The sequence below is a fragment of the Eulemur rufifrons genome, chromosome 30 (genome assembly GCF_041146395.1).
Source record: "Eulemur rufifrons isolate Redbay chromosome 30, OSU_ERuf_1, whole genome shotgun sequence".
NCBI classification, from domain to species: domain Eukaryota; kingdom Metazoa; phylum Chordata; class Mammalia; order Primates; family Lemuridae; genus Eulemur; species Eulemur rufifrons.
Window position 1 is genome coordinate 61,025,347 of NC_091012.1, and position 23,882 is coordinate 61,049,228.

Here is a 23,882-nt window from a genome sequence, read left to right on the forward strand (position 1 = left end):
ATGCGGCAGAAGCTAAATGCATTAGGGATACATGAGCAATATCTACTAGTAGGAAATATCAACGCTGTTGGAATTGCAGCAGGTTTCTTGGCTGACCTTTATATGGGGATATGTAGCTCCCCTTCCTTAAATAGTATTTCATTGAGATGGGAAAAAGACTCCTGCTCTGCTTGGGCTTTTTTAGTACTCTGGCATTTCTCTTTAAATCTTTTCTTAGAATTCTTGTTTTGGTACTCTGCAAAAGTGCCTTATATTGAGGCATTTTAAGTACGTGAAGCATGAAACTTCCATTGGGCGCGTTCTACAGTGGAACTAGCCTATTCTAAATTTTACACTTGCTAGATAGAGTAGTATTATAACTAGACAGCATTGTTTGTAACAGCTGGCTAGTCTGTAGATGAAATTGATCAAGATGTTTTAGTTGTTGGTTTGTGCTTTTTGACTGCATTTTTCTTTCTTCCTTTTCTTCTTATCTTTCATTCTTCTCCTTCAGAACCTTATTTTCATCCTTTGGCTGTGCATACTTTTCCTTGCCCCAGTATTTGAAGGAAATTTTTTTTTTTCTTTTTGAGGCAGAGTCTCGCTCTGTCGCCCTGGGTCGAGTGTAGTGGCATTATCATAGTTCACTGCAACCTCAAAGTCCTGAACTCAGGTGATCCTCCTGCCTCAGCCTCTCCAGTATCTGGGAATAGAGGCGCATGCCACTACCGCCAGCTAATTTTTCTATTTTTAGTAGAGACAGGGTCTCACTCTTGCTAAGGCTGGTCTTGAACTCCTGAGCTCAAGGGATCCTCCCACCTCGGCCTCCCAGAGTGTGGGAGCCATTGCACCCGGCCTGAAGGAAGTTTTTAATAAAATCCATTTTTAAGTAAGCTAGCTGATACATAAGCAGTAACAGGTATAACTGGATAATCCCAGAGGGTAGCTATTATTATCAACTTTTAAAAGTGTATGAGTATAATCATCAGTTTGGGATATTATTACAGGGTTAAGGATTGCCTCATGAGTGACCCTTCTTTCCTTTTCTACCTATATGTCTAGCTGTCTGTGTTAAATATTAACACTGCTATCCACTTAAAAGATTATCTATTGAACAGTAGGCTCCACAAGGGCAGGGCATAGAACATACTCAGGGAATATTTCTTGAACAAATGCATGCGCATATATCTGTAACTATCCAGGATTTGGGAAACTAGATTTTTAAAAATATTTTGAAGGAAGAGGGTTGTTACTGGCTATGCTTAACTTTTAATTCCTTGCCTCCTCAAATCAACATGTTATTGTGGTATGTTAGTTTTCAGCAATGATGTTTACAAGACCAAGTAAAGTAGAGACTTAACCATTTCTTTCCTGCTTCAGTGAGTCTGCCTAGTAGGGTGATAGCACTTTTATATTTAGGAAAGGCCAGATGATGGAATTGTCTTTACAACTTTTTGTTGTAATGTTAGAAGGCATAGCAACTTACTACCAAAGAAGCTTTATTCTATCATATTCTTATTTATGTTAATATATAAGGATCCCTTAACCAAATGGATTCTTTCTTCTAGATTTTTTTTAAAAAATTTTAGTTTTAATGTCTTCTAGATTTTTAAAATGTGATCTTAATACATAGGATTTTTTAAAATAAATGTTTTATATTAGAATAATTTTAGATTACAGAAAATTTGTTAAAGGTAATTTAGAAATTCTATATAATCTATATCCAGCTTCCCCAAATGTTAACATTTTACATAATGCTGTTGTAATACTATTAACTAATCTATAGAATTTATTTGGACTTCCCTGGTTTTTCTACCAAAGTTTTTTTTTCTGTTCCAGGACCCAAAATTATTATACTTTTTTATTTTAGAAAATGTATGTAGATGAAAATAAAACACAGTACAGGTAATCCTCCTACCCACAGGTAAGTACTGATATTTTTATTATATATCCTACCATAATTTTTTTCTAGGGAGAATACAAATCCATTCCCCTCCCAAAATTTTGGGATTTCCCTAAAAGACAGATTTCAAAATGTATTTTATATGCTGTTTTGTAATTTTTTTATTGTAATTTTTTTTTGAGACAACGTCTCCTCCTGTTGCCCAGGCTGGAGTGCAGTAGTGTGATCATAGCTCACTGCAGCCTTGAACTCCTAGGCTCAAGCGATTCTCTTGCCGCACCCTCCTGAGTAGCTGGGACCGTAGGCGTGCACCACCATGCTTGACTAATTAAAAAAAAATTTTTTTTGTTGAGACGGGGTCTCGCTGTGTTGCCCAGGCTAGTCTTGAACTCCTGGCCTCAAGAGATCCTCCCACCTTAGCCTCCCAAAGAGCTAGGATTAGAGGTGTGAGCCACTATGCCTGGCCCAATTTTTTTGTTTTTAGAATTTTTAGGTTTCAAGCAATTTGATTTTTTATACTTAATATAGCATTTATTTTTTTTTTGTTTGAAACTTCCCACATCTGCTATTTTTAATATAGTTATATAGTTACACATTGCTTAACCACAGGGATAGGTTCTGAGAAATGCATCATTAGGTGATTTCATCGGTGTGTGAACATCACAGAGTGTACTTATGTGAACCTAGATGATATAGCCTACTACACACCTAGTCTATATGGTACAAGCCTGTGGCTCCTAAACTGTAAACTTGTACAGCATGTTACTGTACTGAATGCTATAGGCAACTATAACACAATGGTAAGTATTTGTGTATCTAAACATATGTAAACCTAGAAAAGGTACAATAAAAATATGGTATAAAAGATAAAAAATGGTACATTTGTATGAGGGACTTACCGTAAATGGAGCTTGCAGAACTGGAAGTTGGTCTGGGTGAGTCAGTGAGTTAGTGGTGAGTGAAAGTGAAGGCCTAGGACATTACCATAGATTATATAGATACTGTACACTTAGGTTACACTAAATTTATAAAAACTATTTTTTCTTTCTTTGGTAATAAATTAACTTTAGCTTATAATTCTTTTACTTTATAAACTTTTTAATTTTTTAAAACTTTTTGTCTCTTGTAATAACACAGCTTAAAGCATACATTGTACAGCTGTACAAAAATATTTTTTGTTTTTGTCCTTATTCTATAAGCTTTTTTTTCTGTTTCTAAAATTTGTTTTTTAAACTTTTAAAACTTTTTTGTTAAAAACTAAGACACAGCACACCCATTAGCCTATGCCTATACGCAGTCAGGATCATCAATATCACTGTCTTCCACCTCCACATCTTATCCCACTGGAAGTTTTTCAGGGGCAATAATGCATATGGAGCTGTCATCTCCTGTGATAATAGTACCTTCTTCTGGAATGTCTCCTGAAGGACATCCCTGAAGCTCTTTCTAAGGAGGTGTCACTCTTTTCAGAAATTTGTCCATGGTGGTTTGCATGGTTTATTTTTTTCATCATAAATTTGCATAATGCTTTACATTAGGACATTACTATAGCTATGACATCACTAGGCAACAGAAATTTTTCAGCTCCATTATAATCTTATGGGACCACTGCATATGCAGTACATTGTTGACTGAAACAACATTATGCAGTGCGTGACAGTGATCTATTTCCTATCCTTAGGTATTTTGTTGTTTCCATTTCTTTGCTCAGTTAATTCTTCATGACTTTAAGAAAAAGGCCAACTGTTTGTGTGTTCTCAATCTTTTCCCCCCTAATAAACCAGAGAAATGTGACATACTCTCATCAATAACAATGGCTCAATAAGCCAGTGATTCTAAATATGTGTATATTAGGTTGGACCATTTGAAATTGCTGACGTTTTTTGCATGTAACAGATTTTTGACCATTGGCAGTGTTATATGGTTCAGCCTAATAGTTTGAAAAAGCTTTCCAGGCCAGGCGCAGTGGCTCATGCCTGTAATCCTAGCACTCTGGGAGGCCGAGGTGGGAGGATCACTTGAGGTCAGGAGTTTGAGACCAGCCTGAGCAAGAGTGAGATCCTGTCTCTACTAAAAATAGAAAAATTAGCTTGGTGTGGTGGCATGCTCCTGTAGTCCCAGCTAGTTGGGAGGCTGAGGCAGGAGGATCGCTTGAGCTGAGGAGTTTGAGGTTGCTGTGAGCTAGGCTGATATCACGGCACTCTAGCCCGGCGACAGAGTGAGACTCCGTCTCAAAAAAATAAAATAGAAAAAGCTTTCCAGGTTATTGTGACCCCTTCCTCCTTTCTCATACTTCTCTGAGAATCTCTGCGTTTAAAATGGTAAACTGACTCTGAAACCTTTTGACTAGGCAAAAAATGTTGACAAACTCACCTTCCTGGAGTCTCTAATAAACACATCCTTAAGTCCTATCCCTGTGTTGATGACACATGCAGAGAACTTGAACTTCAGTGTAATGGAGATAGATTTCTGAGCTTTCACATAAATTCTTCAAGATGCCCTAATAGTTCTTTTTCCTGGTTCCATATCTGTGATGAGTAGCCAGGAGCAGTGGTGCCACCCAGTGGCACCTTGTTGACAAGCTGCTGATGTTGCCCTAGCACTCTCCACCATATCAAATTGACTTTTTTTCTTTCTTATATGCTCCTCCATGTTCATGGTCTCACCGTCCTTCTCTTCTCACCACCTATGTCACTGGCACTTATGAGTTTCATTTAGTCCAGCTGATAATATTCAAGGAGCTATACTAGCCACATCATTTTTCTGTGATATCCTTATTTTAATAAAGGCTTTGGAATATGGGATGTAAAATAATAAGTGTAAACACACTGAATGGACTGTTATTTGCTCGGTTATGAAGTCATGATTCTTACCCAAAATGGGCATTAAGTTTGTACTTGGTTAGAACGTGGCACTTCCCATGTTTAATGGCAAGCCTCTCAGTATAGCATTCCTATATATCTCAAATGTGAAGAGGCATAAACTTCTGCTTAGAGTGAAAGATTTAACTTGGAAATCCTTCTTTGGTTTCCTTTCTACCTAGTATGACTTGTTTCATTCTATGTTCATTCAAGAAATATTTATTAAGCACCTACTGTGAACCTGTACTGTCTAAGGATTTACAGAGGTGATCAAGACAGACATGACCTCTGCCTTTAAGGAGCTTACAGCCTAGCAGGGGAACAGAAACTTAAACAAGTTTATGTGCTGTGCTATAGGGTGCTTTGAGGGCAAGCAGCAGAGGCACCCAACCTAACATAAGAGGTCAAGAAAGGCTTTCTACTAGCTTCATTTAAACTAAGACCTAAAGGAAGCCAGGAAAAGGGAGAAGAGAATATTCTTGGCAGAGGGGAAAGCATGTGCTAGAAGCAGAGGTAAGAGATTAACTTTGGTGCTTTTGAGAAGCTGAAAAAAGTGCATAATGGCTAGAATTGTAAGATCAACTCTTTAAAGCTGCATGACAGTCCCTGTAGGTAATAGTATCATGCCCTCCATTTTATGGTTGTGGCAAATGAGGCAAAGACGTTGAATATTTTGCCCTAGGTTACCCACCTTTAGTAAGTGGCATAGCCAGGAATTGAACCCAGGCTGTCTGGCTGTAGCATATTGGCTGCTAATTACCACACTAGACTGCCCCTCAGCTGGAGCGTAGTGTTTCGTGGAGCTTTAATGTTCCCTTCCTTAGCCTTCAATGAAGCGTGGCACCTCGTCCTGTTAATCTGTATTTTTTTTTCCCTGACAGGCCATTTTCAGCAAAATCTTTCTTAGTAAACAGAATAGTCTGTCTAGTATAGCCTAACATTCACAGAGCTGGAGCCTACAGGATCCAGATTAGTTCTTAGAAACTCTCAGGTTTGCTTTAGTCTTTTATCATTGATTGAGAATCAAATACTTCATTTGATATGCAACTATAAGGCTGCTAACCCATATTTTCCAGAAAATCATAGATGAGAAATTATTACTGGTTATATATTTTTTACAAAAAATAAAATTTAGTGTAAAATATGTATTCTCTGCAATAGAATTTTTGCTTGATTCCTAAGGTTAACTTGGCAATATCCTTTTATCTGATTTTTATTTATTTATTTATTTATTTATTTTTTATGGGGTCTTCGGTGAGGCCTGGAAAACCTGCTAGACAAATTCTAAAAGAGCGGTAACTACTGATTTTTAAAGTTAGTTAAAGGGTGAACATAATTTCTTAAATATAACTATGGTCTTTAAAAGTCAACCAAATTAAAAACCTATAAATGGAGATATTTTCTTACAGTGTACCTGATTTATTCTGTATGTACTTGAAATACAAGTGTGTTTTTTGTAAGATGAGAAATTGACTTCAGTTTAAGTCACCAGTTAAGGCATTAATCTAGATTTTAGAAGTTGGATTATAAATGTTCAGTTGTACATAAACTATTTAAGATTGTAGTAATTTGATATTGTTGAAACACTTGGAATAAAGAGTTGTGTGTGTGATTAATGGCATGTAGCTGTTGCTTGCATTTACTTGCCCATCGTAGATGACTGTAGACTCAAACAGTCTACAGTAAAAACAGGAGTTTGTACTTGGAAATGTTTTTCCAGTAGTGAAGGTTAGCTTCTGCTAATATAGCTATACATTCTTGCCTTGTTCTCTGTAGGACCAGAGTTAGGGTATAACTGGGATCATCACTAGGATATTTTTGCAAAAGAAAGGGGGCTCTGATAACAATTATGCTGGGATAATAGGCATAAACCATGGGACAGTCCTTGGCAAGCTGGGAAATGTGATCGATTACCCCTGTTTTAACCAATTCATCCAGGGATCAAGTTTGTGAGTTTAGCTTCAGAAGCACTGGCTCAACCTAGGTGAGTTAACCATCAGCCACAGAAAGATTTCCTTTTATTTTGTAGTAAAAACACTAATTTTTGAGTAAATATATTATTGTATATTGTAGTGGAGTTATATGTGTAGCAGCTGTGTTCTTTTTATAATTTTTAGTATTGTGAACTCTATGCTGCTAGGCCCTGTCGAGGTTATTGCAGGACACATTTGTAGATGTGTGGGCCTTACAGGAAGTGAAATTACTTAATGACGCTTAACCATTGCCTGAAACATTTTGAAATGAAAACTTTGAGTGAGGGAAAGAATGATTCAGCCTTTTCTGCCTCCTACTTCTTCTGGAAGTCAGCTAGTACACATTTGTAATGTGATAGCACAGTTGTTTGGAATGTCTGAGGCCAGACGGTCTCAGGTAAGATGATATCCTTTGAAGTTTGAGTATTTGGTCCCAGAGACCAGGTTATAAACAAGAGGGTACTGATGGAAAGCTCACTTCTGAAATCCCCTCCCTTCACAGGCCTTCTGATCACCTGTGTGGAAAGCAGCAGTCTGGGTCTACTAATCCTAGACATTAAAGGAATGATACCCACTTGGCGCCTTTTGCTTGCCTTACATTCTGCTAGGGCAGGTCTCATTCCCCCGTAGGGGACTGATTCTTGTCTACTGAAAAACATTTTCATTATGGGGAAGAAGAGTACAAGTATGATGTGGTACCTATTAAATCTTATGTAGATACCATCTGTCATTTGAGTTCTTGTTTGTTTTACTAGGATAAGGAAGTGGAACTCTTGGTTTTAAAGAAATTATTTCTACCTTCATCTGTACAGAACCCCTCATGATTGTCTGACTTTTTGATAATGTCTATTTGCTTCCTAGTATATAGGTTGAGTATCCCTTATCCAAAATGCTTAGGACCAGGAGTGGTTCGGATTTCGGATTTTTTCAGATTTTGGAGTATTTGCATTAATACTTAGTGATTGAGCATTCCTAATCTGAAAATCTGAAATGCTCCACTGAGAATTTCCTTTGCACATCATGTTGGTGCTCAAAAAGTTCCAGATTTTGGAGCAGTTCAGATTTTGGATTTTCAGATTAGGAATACTCAGTCTGTAGTAGTCAATTTTTGTTAGTCACATTTTGACATAGGAGACTGCAAGGATGCTTAGCTTTAGAAAACAGTTAACGTTGTACTTATAGTAAGAAAAAAGAAACCTCGTTTTATTTAGCATCATAGATTATGTTATATGAGCAAAAGAAGAGTTTGTTTTACTCTGAGTCTAGTTTAAAAACAGAAGTGTCCAATCTCCTTTCCTTAATACAGTTAAAGCCATCTTTTGGCTCCTTTTAGAATATTACTTTGCCACTTGGATAGGACCAAACACCTTTTGGACCATATTCATTGTCATTTAATACCTACACAGACACACACTAGAATTAATTGAAAGGCTGGTGCTATATTTTCTACTTTTTTATTAAATGACAAAGTAATATATTCACTGTAGAAGTTTTAGAAAATGTAGGAAAAATAATAAGGATAAAACTGAACATCACCTATAATTCTACAACCCAGAGATTAACATTTTGGTTTGTAGCCTAGATAAATTTGAAGAAGTTGATGTTGTGTTTTAACTTTCATCTTATACCAGTTTCACTTGATACATCTTGAACATTTTCTCATATCCTTAAATATTCTTTGGAAATGCTGCATTTGATAGCTGCATAGTATTTGATCATATGGATACATCACTAATTTACCAATCTCTTATTGGGCATTTGAAGTTGTTCCTAATTTTTCTGTTATCTATACCACAATGATGACTGTCTTCTGTATTTTGTATACATCTGATTGTTTCCTTTAGGCTATTCCTAGAAGTAGAAAGTGAAATTACCAGCACGAGGTATGACTTATGGCCTCTTGACACGTATTGCCAAGTTATTTTTATTAAGCATGTATTAATTTCTACTTATGTCAACAGTATATAAAGTGCCTTTGCTTGTTTGTTTGTTTTTAGACAGGGTAGCCCAGGCTGGAGTGCAGTGGTATGATCATAGCTCTCTGTAACCTCCAACTCCTGGGCTCAGGCCATCCTCCTTCCTCAGCCTCCTGAGTAGCTTGGACTACAGGCATGTGCCACCACACCTTGCTGACTTTTAAAAAAGAAATTTTTTGTGGAGACAGGGTCTTGCTGTGTTACCTAGGCTGATTTCCAACTCCTGGCCTCAAGCGATCCTCCTGCCTTGGCCTCCCAAAGTGCTTGGATTACAGGTGTGAGCCACTGTGCCTAGCCTAAAGTGCGTTTTTGTATACCTTTGGCAGCACTGAGTAATTTCTTTATTCTTAGTTGCCACTAATTTTGATAGAACCGTAGTGCATTGCTGTCTGTTTTAGTAAATAAAAATTATTCATGACAGAAATGAAAGTAGGGATACAATATTATAAATAGCTTCCTCTGCAAGGAACTGGTAATTCCAGATGATACTTTCAGAATCATCAAAATGGGCCATATTTTAGCTCTAAGAGTCTATGTTTCTAAAAATATATTTTGCCTTTCTCAAATAGTCTATCAGTCTCAAATTTAATATAGGAGAAAGTGCTAATTTTTTCTCCTAAAATTATTACTCCACGTGTGCTTATGGCTTATTATGTTAGGCATTTCTGTACATGTAAAGACTCATGTTTTTGTGGTTTTTAGAAACAAAACATAACTTCTGGTAAAAATTGCACAGATTTTTATGGAAAGTCTTGATTATTACACAGGAGTACTTTCTGGTCAAATTCACTTATGGTAACAAACACTTACTTCAAGTATTGTTCAGGTCTCCAGTATTTTATCTTATTTATTTTTTGCACTCTGGCTAATGCAGAAAAGGTCTCTAGTATTTTCATGAAAACCTTGGAAATTCAGATTCATCCATGTATCAACACATTTCATGAATAGACTTGGAAGGGAGAGATTTGGTGAATTCAGTGCTTGCTATTATGTAATGTGTTTGTACAAAATACTTAAAAATCAGTATCATTAGATTCCTGATCCTGGCTCAAGAATTACCAGTGTGCGAGTAATTTTCCTCTATTGAAAGTTTTTTCCCTGGTGGTTGTTTCACAATCATCAAGCCGTATGATCTCAAAAGTATGATCTATTGATGTTTATGACTTTAAAAAATTCTTATGTAAATGTAGTTGGTATATTGAGAGCTTATAAAGAGAAAATATTTTCCCTGTTGGTACTGTTGTTAATTTAATCCTAGGTAACTGAAAGGATAGCAATAGTGTACTTCTTTTTGTTGTTTTCTTATATTCTCACATTCATCTTTTATCTGGTCTCTTAAAACTATAATCCAAACTGATTATAAAGAAATTCTTAATTTTACTTTACAGGGAAGCACATAGGATGCTTTCCTAATGTTTTAGAAAGCAGACCCCATTTTAGCTTATTAGTCATAGGGGAATCTGTTTCTTTCTTTTTAAAATTATTTACAGTTTTTATTATGTTCAACTTTTTTTTCATTTAATTCTTATAACAATCTTGTGAGGTAGGTAAAGAGTACTTGAGTAAATTTTAGTTTCAACTAAGTATTTCACTCCACAATTTATTAGTTTTATAGTAAGTTATTTTAAGCTAGAGTATACCCCTATTCAAAATTCAAGATTTTAAAATTTTTATTAAAAAGTAAATGGAATGTTCTATCCCTCCCCTCACTTTCCTTTTTAAAATCTTTTGTTGGACCAGATATTGCAAATACCTCCAGTGTTAATAGCTTCTATTTGTCATTTTTTTTTTTTTTTTGAGACAGAGTCTTCACTTTGTTGCCCGGGCTAGAGTGAGTGCCATGGCATCAGCCTAGCTCACAGCAACCTCAAACTCCTGGGCTCAAGCGATCCTACTGCCTCAGCCTCCCAAGTAGCTGGGACTACAGGCACGCGCCACCATGCCCGGCTAATTTTTTCTATATATATTTTAGTTGTCCATATAATTTCTTTCTATTTTTAGTAGAGACGGGGGTCTCGCTCTTGCTCAGGCTGGTCTTGAACTGCTGACCTTGAGCGATCCACCCGCCTCGGCCTCCCAGAGTGCTAGGATTACAGGCGTGAGCCACCGCGCCCGGCCTTCTATTTGTCATTAAATGTGAGGGAGGGGTAGATTAGTGATTTAAAAAATTAAATAGCAGCAATTTCCCAAAAGGTAGGTATTTAAACTGAATTTGAAAGCTGAGAAGAAGTGTGGCTCAGAAACTGGAGATTGTAACAAAGCATCAGGGAAAGGAAGCAAATGGGCAGAATAAATCACCCAGACAAAATGCCAAACCAGGCAAAATTTGTCTTCGAGCATCTTCCATTTCTCATTTTCGTAGGCATCCCACTGCTTAGTTCCCTGTCTCCTTTACCCTGCTTTCTGTCACTGTTAGCAGAACAAGAAAAGCACCCTGAAGCAAAACTGTCCTAAGAAATATACACTGCAGAGACTTCCCAAAGAGAAATGGATGGATTCATTTGACAGTCTCTTTGCTGCACACCTGAATTTATATTCATTTTTCCCTAGAGAACAATTACAGCTATATAATTAAAAAGTTGACTTTGAAAACCATTCTCGCCAAAAATAGATAATAATATCCTGTCCTTTATTTTTTAAAACCACTTTATTGAGGGACAATTGGCACACAAAAAGCTGTACGGGTTTAATGTTTACAACTTGAAGAGTTTAAAGGTAAGTACACTCCCATGAAACCATCACCACAATCTATGCCATAACCCATCCATCACCTCCAAAAGTTTCCTCCCACCCTCTTACTTATATTATTTGTGTGATGAGAACACAGCATAAGATTTATCCCCCTAGCTAATTTTTAAATATGTAATACAGTATTATTAATATAGGCACTGTGCTATACAGTAGATCTTTAGGACTTATTAATCTTGCATAACTGAAACTTCGTACCCTTTGACTAACACTGTCGTGTTTCTCCTTCTCCCCAGCCCCTGGTAACCACCATTCTACTCTCTGCTTCTATGAGTTTGACTATTTTAGATTCCCCCTATAAATGGTATCATGTCATATTTGCCCTTCTGTGTCTGGCTTCTGTCACTTAGCGTAATGTCCTCCAGGTTCATCCATAAGAGGAGTTTCTTTTTTAGAGACTAGTTCACTGTCCTCATTTTAAAACTCACTTTGGCTCTGAAAGTCCATGACTTTGTAAGTAAGGAGTGGAGTTTGTGTGCATGCAGTTTATCTTCCTGTCCCTGGTGAAGTCTGGTATTCCACATCGTGGGTTAGGCACTTGATCTATATGTATAGCTCCATACTAATTATAGTGGAGAAGTTATGTTACAAAATGGGTGATAACAATTATTAGCTAGGGTTTAAGTATTACTCTTGGCATTCAAACTAGACTCTGATCTTAGATGAAGACAATGGGTCTAGTATAAATAAGCATTGTTTCGAAACTGATAAAGTGAAAATTTATCAGAAGACTGTAGATTTAACTGTGCAAAGAAATAGTGTTGTCATGGACATGCAATTTGTATGTTCTTCTGAGACAGAAAATAATAATTTGTGGGTTATGAGTAGAACCAAGGATTTTGTTTGGCCACAATAGAGTATCATCATGCTAAAATATAATCGTAGCTTTTTGTCATAAATGCTTTCCCAAAAATATCTGTTGAAGGTTATAACCTAAAAAAAAAAATTCTAGCTTAAACATAGTTAAAAGCAAATGAAGACAAGGCTGATATTAATTGCTTGGGAAAAAATAACAGCTTAAACCAGCTGTAATCGTTGATGATTATTAGTTTCTCTTATCAAATATTTGTTGGAATGAATGTTATTTACAAGCCACAGTGGAATACAGAGATAAGACACAGCCCTTACCCTGAAGTGAGCTTACAGTTTAGGTAATTAAGAGAAATTCCTAAATAATACAAGGTAATATACTAAAAGTTAAGAGCTATTGGAAAAGAGGTACAGGAGTTCAAAGAAGGCCAGGAATGGTAGTTTGAGATATTAGTGAAGGTATACCCAGAAAAGGTGGCTTTTGAGCAAAATTCTGAGGTGAAAGAAGGGTATTAATAAAATCTCTGAAGCAAGAAAATGTCAGAGAATGTGAATATCACATGGTTTTTAAACCTGTTTTTTTTGGGGGGGTAGAGTACAGGTAAGGTAGATATTTTTGTCTATTAATAAAATTATTTTGTAGCAAATTATTCAGTGCTGATGGAAGTATAAATAGGTACAGCCTTTCCATTTCTGGAATTTTGTAGTATATCAAGAGCCTCCCCTTCCATCCCCACCTTTCTATACACACCCCAAGAAGATCTATCTTTGACCTGGTCATCACACTTTTAGGAAACTTGAGGAGATAGTTTTATAATTTTGAAGTGGGAAAATGACGCAGAAGCCACAGAGGAGATACATTTTACTACTTAAAATTTAAAAAACAATATTTGTCCAAAAGAAGCACCCAGAATGAAGAGAAAACTATACCGGGAAAAAATATTAGCAATATATCAGACAAGGGGCTTATTTCCTTAGTCTACAAAGGGCTCTTATGAATATAAGAAAAAAATGAATATGATGAAAAATGGGCAAAGGACTCAAACAAGTTATTTATATAAGAAATGCAGATATAGGCTGTGGGTTACATCTGTAATCCTAGTACTTTGGGAGGCCAAGGCGAGAGAATCACTTGAGGGTAGGAGTGCGAGACCCTGTCTCTACAAAAAAAAAAAAACAAAAAACCAATGCTGGGGATGGTGGTGTGTGCACCTGTAGTCGCAGTACTTGGGAAGCTGAGGCAGGAGGATCGGTTGAGCCCGGGAGTTCAAGGCTGCAGTGAGTTATGATGATGCTACTGCACTCTAGCCCCGGCAGAGTGAGATCCTGTCTCCAGGAAAAAAAAAATTCAGATATAGTGAAATAGTTTCATATGTTCACTGGCTAATAATGAAAAATATCAAGTTAAAATTGTGTTTTTGGCATCTATCAAACAGTTGAATCCAATGTTGGAGGGGATGGGGGGAAAGGGCGTATTAATATACTGCTAGTCGGGATGTGAAATGAAATATTCTTTTTTAGAGGGCATTTTTACTTTTTTTCCTGAAATAAATTTTAAAAAGAGTTGCAAAAATAGTATGCCATTTCCATGGTCCTTTTACCCAACTTCCTCTAATGTTAATGTCTTATATCATCATATTATAATTATCAAAAAGAAGAGATTAATGTTGGCACAATATTCTATTAACTAAACTACGACTTTGTTTGAATTTCACCAGTGTTTCGACAAACGTCCTTTTTCTTTTCCAGTATCCAATCCAGGATCCCATATTGCATTGAGTTCTGTCTTCTTAGTCTCCTCTAATCCATGACAGTTCCTCAGTCTTTCTTTCCTGACCTTGACAATTTTGAAGAGTACTGGTCAGTTACTTTGTAGAATGTCGCTAATTTGGGTTTATCTGACTTTTTTTCTGAATCAATTGAGATTATGCAATTTGGTCAAGAATACCACAAGAAGTGATGTTGTGTTCTTCTCAGTCCATCATTGCTAGGGCTTACACGATGTCCATATGTATTAATACCTTATTACCAGAAATGGTAACTTTGATCACCTGGCTAAGGTGGTGTCAACTGTGTTTCTCCACAGTAATGTTACTATTTTTCCCTTTGTGATGAAGAAATATTAATACAGTATATTTTATTAATACATATTTAGGGGAGAGACTTTGAGACCATGCAATATCCAGCTTTAACTTTTGCTCACCAGTATTTGCATTCACTGATGGATTTTGCCTGTAGTAATTCTTTCTGTCATGTTCTAATGACATTTTTCTATTTCCTTTATTCCTTCTATATTTACCAATATTATAAAAATTTTTCTAAAAGGAAGATTTGTCTCTTCTCCCTCATTTATTTATTCAATCATTTATTTGTATTAGTATGGACTCGTGGATATTATTTTATTCTTTGGGATATAATCTAGTACTGTCATTATTTGTTGCCCAGATTGTACCAGCTTTGACCATTGGGAGCTCTTTTGGGTTGGCACTTGTTTCCTTTGGACATGTCCCTATTTTTTTTTTTTTATTAAGCACTTTATTTTCTGGCACTAGAAGATACTAGCTTAAATTGCATTTTTCCTTCCCTGGCCCTGGAATCAACTACTCCAAAGAGCTCTGGTTCCTTTTATTGGAGAATGGTATTTGGAAAACCCAATATCTGGGTACTGGATATGCTCACTGTTATTGGGGTATCACTGCTTCTAGGCCTGGAGGGCAATTTTTAATAGATAAAAAATATAAAATGATCATAACCTTTTTTGTCTTAGCAGTTCTGTTAGATATATATCCTCTAGAAGCACCAGCGTAACTATTTGATAAGGATGTTCCTTGCTGTATTTCTAATGATAAGAAGTTAGAACAATCCAAAATGTCTACCAGCAGAGAATATTGGTTAGACTTAATTGTGATATGGAGAACTATTAAGAAGTAGGTATCATGTAACCAAAAACCAGTTGTACCCCTAAATCTATCAAAATATAAATTAAAAAATAAGTAGATCTATGTGTTCTGGCATGGAAAGAAATGTAAGAGTTTTTTTTTTAAAGCAAGTTACAAACCTGGATAGATATGATTCAATTTTTGTTTAAAAATTCTGTGTATATGTATGTATTAGAATATGCTTAGAAAAAAGACTTCAATGTTACCCACCAAACTTAAAAGCTGTTATTAATATTTCTAGGTGATTGAAGAAAAAGACACTTTCACTTTATTTAATATGTTTTGTAATATTTGAATATTTTAAAAACACCTTTTAAAAATGTTGTCTAACTTTTTCATGAAGCAACATTTTAATCTGTGACAGTCTTGAATTATTTCCATATTTTTTATATAAAATAGATTTGGGGTAGTTGTATGTAAGTTATAATAGTTCTTTAATATGTTTTAATATTTACAAATCAAGTGACCCACAATCCTATGAGCATTTAAGCCTCCTGGACCATTTACTTTTACATACATACTTAAGGGAAAAAGAAAAGATTCTGCCACAGCTTAAAGTCTGAATAGCACCTTCCAGTAGTTTGACACGCTTATGACAATTTTGTAGTCCTGTTTTTTTATTTTTTTATTATTATTTTTTTTATTTTCCAGGTCTCCAGCTAGAATGTAGTCCTGTTTTAAATGAGTCGTTTTCTTATTCCTTTATGATTTTTAAAATCAATTTTATGAGACTGACGTGCTGCCGACTGCGCTAAGAGGGCGACTAAAATCAATTTTAAATATACATTTTTATGACATTTTGGAAGATACTAAATCAGCACAAAGAAAACAAAAATATATAAAAATATTAAAACATATAAAATTTGCCTGCAATCCTACCACCCAGCAATAACTAGTGTTAATATTTGGTACACATCTTGCTAGTTTTTCTATGAATATGTAACACTGAAATATATGTACATATGTATAATGGAATCATGCACACTGTTTTGGACAGTATATATGATTATTTCTTTTTCTTTTTCTTTTCTTTTCTTTTCTTTTTTTTTTTGAGACAAGAGTCTTGCTCTCTTGCCCTGGGTATAGTGCACTGGCATGATCATAGCTCATTGCAACCTCAAACTCCTGGGCTTAGGCGATATTCCTGCCTCAGCCTCCCGAGTGGCTGGGACTACAGGCATGTGCCACCACACCTGGCTAATTTTTTTCTGTGTTTGGTAGAGAGGGTGTCTCACTCTTGTTCAGGTTGGTCTCGAACTCCTGACCTCAAGCGATCCTCCCACCTCTGCCTGCCAGAGTGCTAGGATTACAGGTGTGAGCCACCATGCCCAGCCCTGTATTATTTCTTGTTATCAATTTTTCTAAGCTTTGAACTATATTCTTACATGACAGTTTTCATCTATTACTACTTGCCAATATATGATTTATGTATATTTATCTAAAATAAAACCTGTAAAAGACCATTGCTTAGGGAATTGTTTTGAAAAGGACTTACCAGAATTTACTTTTAGATTTGAACAATAAGTACTTAATATTTTCCACTATTTTCTGAAACATTCTATTTTAAACTTATTAAGATTGCTTTTTGAGACATTAAGTACAGGAGAACGATTCATCATGCTTGAAACATTTCCAACAGATGTTATCACAAGTTTAGTATTGACTTTACTTGTGGAAAAATGTTTTCAAAATATTGGTTAACAGACTAACTTATTTGTAGAGAGGGCCAAAGCCAAACACGTTAATGGTTTATGGTTAAGTCTGTCTCAAAATGTGAGGGTTATCTGAAGTTGAACAAGATTGCCTTGTATTTGTATCACTTTTTACTTTTTTTGGTATCTCTTTTTCCTCTCCTATTGGCTGCATGCACATTGTCTTGCTCCTTGGCATTTGGTGAGTCAGGCTTTCTCAGTGCTGCCTTCCTCTCTGTTTGTAAGATGATAAATCCTTGATGCTGTATTATCTCTTTTGTTTATGCCACCAGGTTATTGTTAGGCAGAAACAAACCATATTATATGCTTTAATCTGTTAAAAATTTACTAAGCTAGGACTTTCTAACTTCGTTATATTACAAAATGCTTATCTGTGAAAGTAAAAAGTTTGACTACAGTTTTCATTATAATTTTAGCTAGATCATCCCTATTCCTGATCATTTGTGGCAATCTGCTTAGTTTTTATATTAAATTATTTCTTCAATTTATATTAATAGAATGACTTTAAAAGGAGGGTGCAATTTTGTAGTGGGGATGTTAGGAGAGAGGAGGGTGCAGGATCAGTTTTTTTTTGTTGTTGTTGTGTAGTAAAACTCGATTAGGCTAGATTAGAAAATGTAATTTGATTTTCTTTTCTCTGCTGGGTAGCTATTATCATTTTTTATGATGAAAGAAATGGCCTTCAAGGTTATAGGCATTGAGGTAAATTCTATCTTTCTTTTACATTAAAGAACCACTGAGAATTGCTTCTCCTGCCCAGCTGATTTGGGGCTATAAGACTGGAAATGAATAGAAGGTTGAAGCTGGGACTATCATCCAGCTGGGAGAATTCTCTGATACTCAGTTATCCTCTCTAGTCCAAGTGTCAAGTGTTGACTATCCTTTGCAAATATTTATTTATGGAGCTATTTTCCAAATTAAGCAAATTAGTGGGTAGTTTTATATTTTCCCCATTCCTCTCTCCTGCATCTTCCCCCTATCTATAGACGATTTTATAGAAGGGTGGTTTTTGTCATTTTTTAGTTATCAGAAGTATCTGTGGGGGAAATATATACATTTGTATATGGAACTATGAAGTTTCTCTTCCCCAAAATTCTCCTTGTGAGCTCTCTGGATCTTATTTTAATATGTATATGCAGTCCCCCCTTCATGTTAATAGTGAATGTTAGCCTTCTGGGAGAGAATTAAGAAAATATTAAATAGCATGACTTCTGTTTAGATGTAGTTTAAACCATTTGTGTTTGGACATATAGATACTATATCCAGTAACCGTCCCCCCCCCCAAAGTAGATTGTGGATATTAACTTGAAGTTGAAAGTATTAATAATTCTATCAAACAAAGCAAAATACTATTAGTAACTAACCTCAGTTAGTGATAGATATGAGTATTCATTTTTTCCTTCATCCTTCTAATGGTACCAATGGAGAAAATTAACTGTCTGAGTTAACACCAGCTACTTAGTGTGGTGATTACAGTTATGTGGATGTTTGTTTTTATGACTTCCGTTGGGGTGTCTAGATTAAAAAAAAAAAACTTGAAGGGTTTTTTTTGTAACATGATCATATGCAAATAGTAGTGAATACTGCTGGATGGAATAAAACCTCAGTTCTTCAGAATCATATGCCCCCGCTGAGTTGAAATGTAAGTAAGCAATATCAAATTACCGAAGGGTTTTATTTTGCTTTTCTGAGTATTCAGGTAGTAACTAGTTTTCTCCTGCATTTTCCAAAATATGTCAACCTTCAACCGTTAACTGACCCTTAAACCTTTTTGGTGTACATATCTTGTAAAACATCACAAAAATGATCTGTTTATAAATTGAGGGAAGATGAAAATATCTTTAGGTATCTACTTTAGACCAGTGTTGTATTTGTATTTGGAAAGAACCTTGCATTGTATAAAGGAAATTATTCATTTTTGGTTTTGATGGGAAAATAGATGCCTCCAGGCATTGGGGGGTGGGGATGCCTGTCTTGGTAGATAGACTAGTTTGCTGTGGTCAGACATTGTCTCTGTCTCTGAGCTTGGCTCTGGTCCTAACAGTGGGGGGAAGTCACAGATACAAATAAAACCAGTAAGAACATAGAGTTCTTAATGGTTCCCATAGAGTTTCGACTACTGTCTCTTAGAGCCTGGCTCAGTTACTTTTCTCTCTCTCTCTCCCTCTCTTTTTTATTTCAGCATATTATGAAGTAGAACTACCATTTGATCCAGCAATCCCATTACTGGACATCTACCCAAAGGAAAAAAAAAGACATCAGTTACTTTTCTGAGATCCTAATATCACTACTTATAGTTAGACACTCATCTGCTCATCTGCAACCATTTCTTATTTTTCCTTTGGTACCTGGCTTATCATGAACTAAGGTGCACAGATAATGTGAACTAGCACTTTTCTTTTCTTTTCTTTTTTTTCTTTTCACGGTCTTGCTATTTTTTCCCAGGCTGGTCTTGAACTCCTGGCCTCAGGTGATCCTCCTGCTTCAGCCTCCCTAGTCACTGGGATTATGACTTTTCTTTTAAAGGGGTACTTTTCTCACGTCATGGTACTCATAAATGTTGTCTCTTATTGCAGATTGAAATCATAGAAGATACATGTGTTGTTCTTAAGAGAAAAAGAAGAAATTTGTAAGTATTTGTCCTTTAGAAATTCTAAATGTGTAATTTTATCAATGTTTTTGAGAAAATTAAATGATCATGGTAACAAGCATCATGACTCTTTTTATAGTGGAAAAACTCTACCAATATTTATGATTGTGTTAAAAAGGCAATACTTGGAAAAGTAAAATAGGAAACCATTTTACCCTGTGCAACTTTTAAAATTTAAACCATTTGCCATTCATTTATAAAAGAGCAAATGCTAATTAAAATCCGAATAAAATCTTTTTCTTTGAGTCTACCCAAAAATGGAGTCACAGATTGGAGTTCCATTTCTGACTACTGAGGCTTACAGATTGTTTTTTTGGCAAGTTGCTTAGCCTCTCATTGCCTCAGTTTCCTCATCTGTAAAATGGACTTAATAGTAAGTATACAATCAATGGTTCATTGTTGTTGATGAAGTTAAATCTGTAGCAGTTTATACTTGCTCCAATAAATTGAAGCTTATTCTAACACAATGGCTATTTCTCAAACTGATTTATTTCTAATACTCATAAAGTTTTAGCACTGTGCTTCATTGAGGTTTCTACCCTAGACCATAATATGAAGTAAAAGAAATACAACAGAACACCTAAAATTAAAATCATAGTGTTTGAGCCTTGGACCTTGAAATATACCTAGTCCAGTGGTTCCCAAATGTTGACTTTTAGACCCATGTTGGTTAGTGAAGAAGTTTTTACTGGCCCATGGTGAAGTTAGGAAAATAAGGACAGCAGGTCATGAGTTTTTTTTAAGGCTAAAACATTTTTAATTTAAAGGATTGCTTATTCTATGGGATATATCCTTTTAATCTGGGAGAGTTAAACATGTTCTTTATTTTATGAAATGGTGGTGGTAATGAATGGTAGGGCTTTTTTTTTTGATGTCCATACCTGGCAAAAAGTTGGCAGCTCTGTGTCATTTTTCCCCCATCATCCTTCTTTCTTTTAATTTTTTTTTTACTGGTTTGTGATAGCTGTGATATCTTAAAAGCAGAACCCAACTTTCTCATTTTACAGATGAGAAAACAGGCATTGAGAGGTTACTTAATTTGTTCCAGGTCTTACAGCTCAGCAGCTCCTGAAACAAGGACAAAAACCCTATATCTGATGCTGCCTCTCTAGAATTTCTGGTCTTCAGAAAATTGCTTTCATTATAATAGGTTATGAACTTGAAACAGAAGATCTAGTAGTTCTTATGTGCTAATAACTATTTTTGATTTCCAAGTATAAAGAAATTCAAAAGACTTACTATTCTTGTATAGCTAGGTGCTGAAGTCCACTGATTAGCCTGTATTTGAAAAATCTTAAACATGGCCAAAGATTTTTATCAGCAGGCCAGTATTAGCTGTTTCTGAATTCAGCTACTTAGGTTACATGCTATCCCATGCTTGACAAAAGAGGTAAGATAGCAATAAGGTTAGCAGACTGGTGCCATTGTGAAGGTTCCCACAGAGAGTACTGTTTCTCACAGACACACACCTACACACACACATACACATTTATAGCAAGAACCTGCAGCCCATCTAGATTTCAAAGGGAAAAGACTATGAAGGTGAAGAGTCAGAGTTGCTAGAATTATTGGCAGGAGCATCTGGCCAGTTTTCAGGAGTTTACAGGCAGTAGTACCCTGTGGTAATTCAGAGGCTCCCCATCAATTGCCTTAACTTTCCCTCAGCTATCCCAGAATATGTTTCAAAACTGAGATAATTAATTCCCTCATCACCTTTGCTTCACTCACCTTAGTAAACCATGAACCAGGTAAACAAATGAACGTGAAGAGAAAGAGTAGAACAGAATGTAATCCCATCCCTAACGTGGAGATGTTAACTCTAGGAGTACTTTTCCATGGCTTCTTGTATTTGGCTTTGTGTGGCTTCCTTCTTTCGTGAAGAGTTCTTTAATTTCTGAAATGTCAGACACACCCATAATGAAACGCTAGCAAGGGTAAAAATGCATTTTTGAATTATCTGCTGTCTCTAGAGTATGTGCCTTTCTGTTCTTTAATAGGGCTAATATGTGAGTGTTGACTGAATGGCCATAAGATTTTGACCTTTAACAGATCTATCAGTCTTTAAGTTATTTTATTAGTCTCAATTATAAGGTATATTTAACGTTGAAGAGCAAAGTGAGCTTTTTTTTTTTTTTAAACCATGATACAGTTTCACATTATGATGGTCAGGCAGCTGAATTATAGTCACTTACTTGGCCATTTTACATGAACTGTTTTAAGATTACATTGTTGCATAATTTTTAACAGAATGAAGTACTGGAAAACAACATTGGCAAAGAACTAACCTATTAAACTGGCTCCTCTAGCAAACGGGGAGGGCAAGTCATGTGATAAAAAAGGCATAATTGCAAAATTCCCTGTAACACAAAGCTACTCCTGTGGGAAATACTACTGCTGGTTACAGTTTATTTTGGAGCCTACGCCCATGGTTGACAGCCCTCAGTTGTATTATGTTATGACATTAAATATGTAAGATGACAGGAAATAGATATATATCCTATAGATAGTCTGTATATTCCTCAATTGAATAAAACACGTTTATTATAACTATAAGTTAAAGTTCAATTCTATAACCTGAGTCTTTTTGGTTAACTCATGTTAAAATCATAAATGTGTTCTGATAGAGAAAAAGCACCCAGTAATTTGAAGACTTTACAGATGAAATGAAAGTCTATGCCATGGTGTGATGAGCAGTTTAATTTTAGCAGCAAGATTTTGTGTACAGGGACCTGTAGCAGTTAGTTTTTAGCAGCAGTTATACAACATTGACATTGTTGTGCTGTCTGCTCCCCTTTGAACCATCCAAACACATATCACCCAGAACTTAGTTTTTCTTTCCTTTTCATGAGGTTTAATAAAGTTGGATTATAACGTCATGCTTTGCCAGTAGGTGCCACTTCTGGCATGATTTATGCTCAGAATTCCTTAAATGTAAGCTTTGGATTAAGTTATATACAACCAACTTTCTATTTTAGAAATCTACATATTTAAAAATCAAGTGTGTCTTGATCACTTACAATGATGAATATATATATATATAATTATATGCAGTGTATGTGAAGTGTGTAGGCAGCAACAGTTGGCTCCTAGATCTCTTCATTTTAACATACCTAGATAGGATTCCAATTATAACATCCTATATGACCTAGAAACAACATTATCTGATGCATGCTGGGGATGTTCTTAAGGCATTATGGGAGGGAACTTATGGCAGAGCATGAAGGAACATCTTGAACATGGCAGCTGAGGTGCTTTCTTTGCTGGGAAAAGCTGGGAAGAGACTGGCAGGATGGCGACTTCAGGAGTTAATACCTCTCCAGGTGATAAAATAAGCAGGTTTGATTAATCTTGTGAGAGACACGCCCAAAGATCATCCACAGTTGTGAGAGGCTTTCAGTCAAACTAGCTAGGCACAGGTGTAATGCGTTGTAGGATATCTGTTCATCTTAAGTTTTTTTGTTTTAAAATGTATTTATTACAATTACTATATGCTTGTTTAAAGTTTGATTGTACAAATTATTTCATATTGATTAGACCGGTCATTATTTTGCAGTATAACAGTTTGGATCAGATGTGACAAGGGGCAGACTGACACGTATGTTTTATATGATTAGTCTTGTAGACTGATAGCAAAAGATCCTGTTAGCTGCTCTTAATGCCTTTATTTTCTTAAAATATTGACATTTTGTAAGTTTTAATATTAAAGGATAAAGTTAATTATATTGTAGTATCTCCTGTGAAGTTTGATTTCATTTACCAAATGCAACCATTCTGTTTTTAACATAGTAGTTGAGCTTTCTCTTATGTTTTAAAATTACTCTGAAGTTTTTAATAGTGTGTGAAAGAAAATAAGATTTTAAAAAAGCACTCCACCCCTTTGCAAAAGTCTTTGTGATGCAACATCTATTTAGAAATATGATCTTGTAAAGTACAGCAGGTATTCTTATCTGTTTAATCTCTTGGCACTTTTATAATTGGTTTTTGATTTAATGTTTAGTATATTATAGATAGCTAATCCTTTTCAGAAGGCAAATTGTCTCTTTATTTCGTACTTAAATTACTCCTAAATAATGTGACTTGAAAATGAGATTTCTTAAAGTAGCAGTTATATAGTTAATTGTCAATTTTCAAATTGGTATTTTTTTTTTACATTTTTGTAAGATACTATGTCAAGGACAAAGTTAATTTGTCACGATTGTGTGTTTCAACTTGGCAGATGCATGGATCCTTGTTTGGTTTAGTCCATTTTCTAAAACTTTTGAAAAATATCTTGGTGTTAACCAACTTCAGTTTGTTGGTTTTTCTCTTTCATTCTTAAATTGTTGTTCTGT

At 35.5% G+C, this 23,882-nt stretch overlaps 1 protein-coding gene and 1 non-coding gene across 3 annotated transcripts in view; one reads left to right on the top strand and one right to left on the bottom strand.

Annotated features, from left to right (window-relative positions):
• ACSL4 (acyl-CoA synthetase long chain family member 4) overlaps nucleotides 1-23,882 on the top strand; it is a 78,413-nt gene that overhangs the window by 13,630 nt on the left and 40,901 nt on the right. For both annotated transcript variants that reach the window (XM_069463970.1, XM_069463971.1), the window contains exon 2: nucleotides 19,478-19,530. The gene's annotated coding sequence lies outside the window, so the exon portion shown is untranslated. The remainder of the gene's footprint in view (nucleotides 1-19,477; nucleotides 19,531-23,882) is intronic.
• Nucleotides 5,987-6,048, bottom strand: LOC138379324 (U7 small nuclear RNA). The gene has a single exon (XR_011232093.1). It is a non-coding gene; the product is annotated as a U7 small nuclear RNA (small nuclear RNA).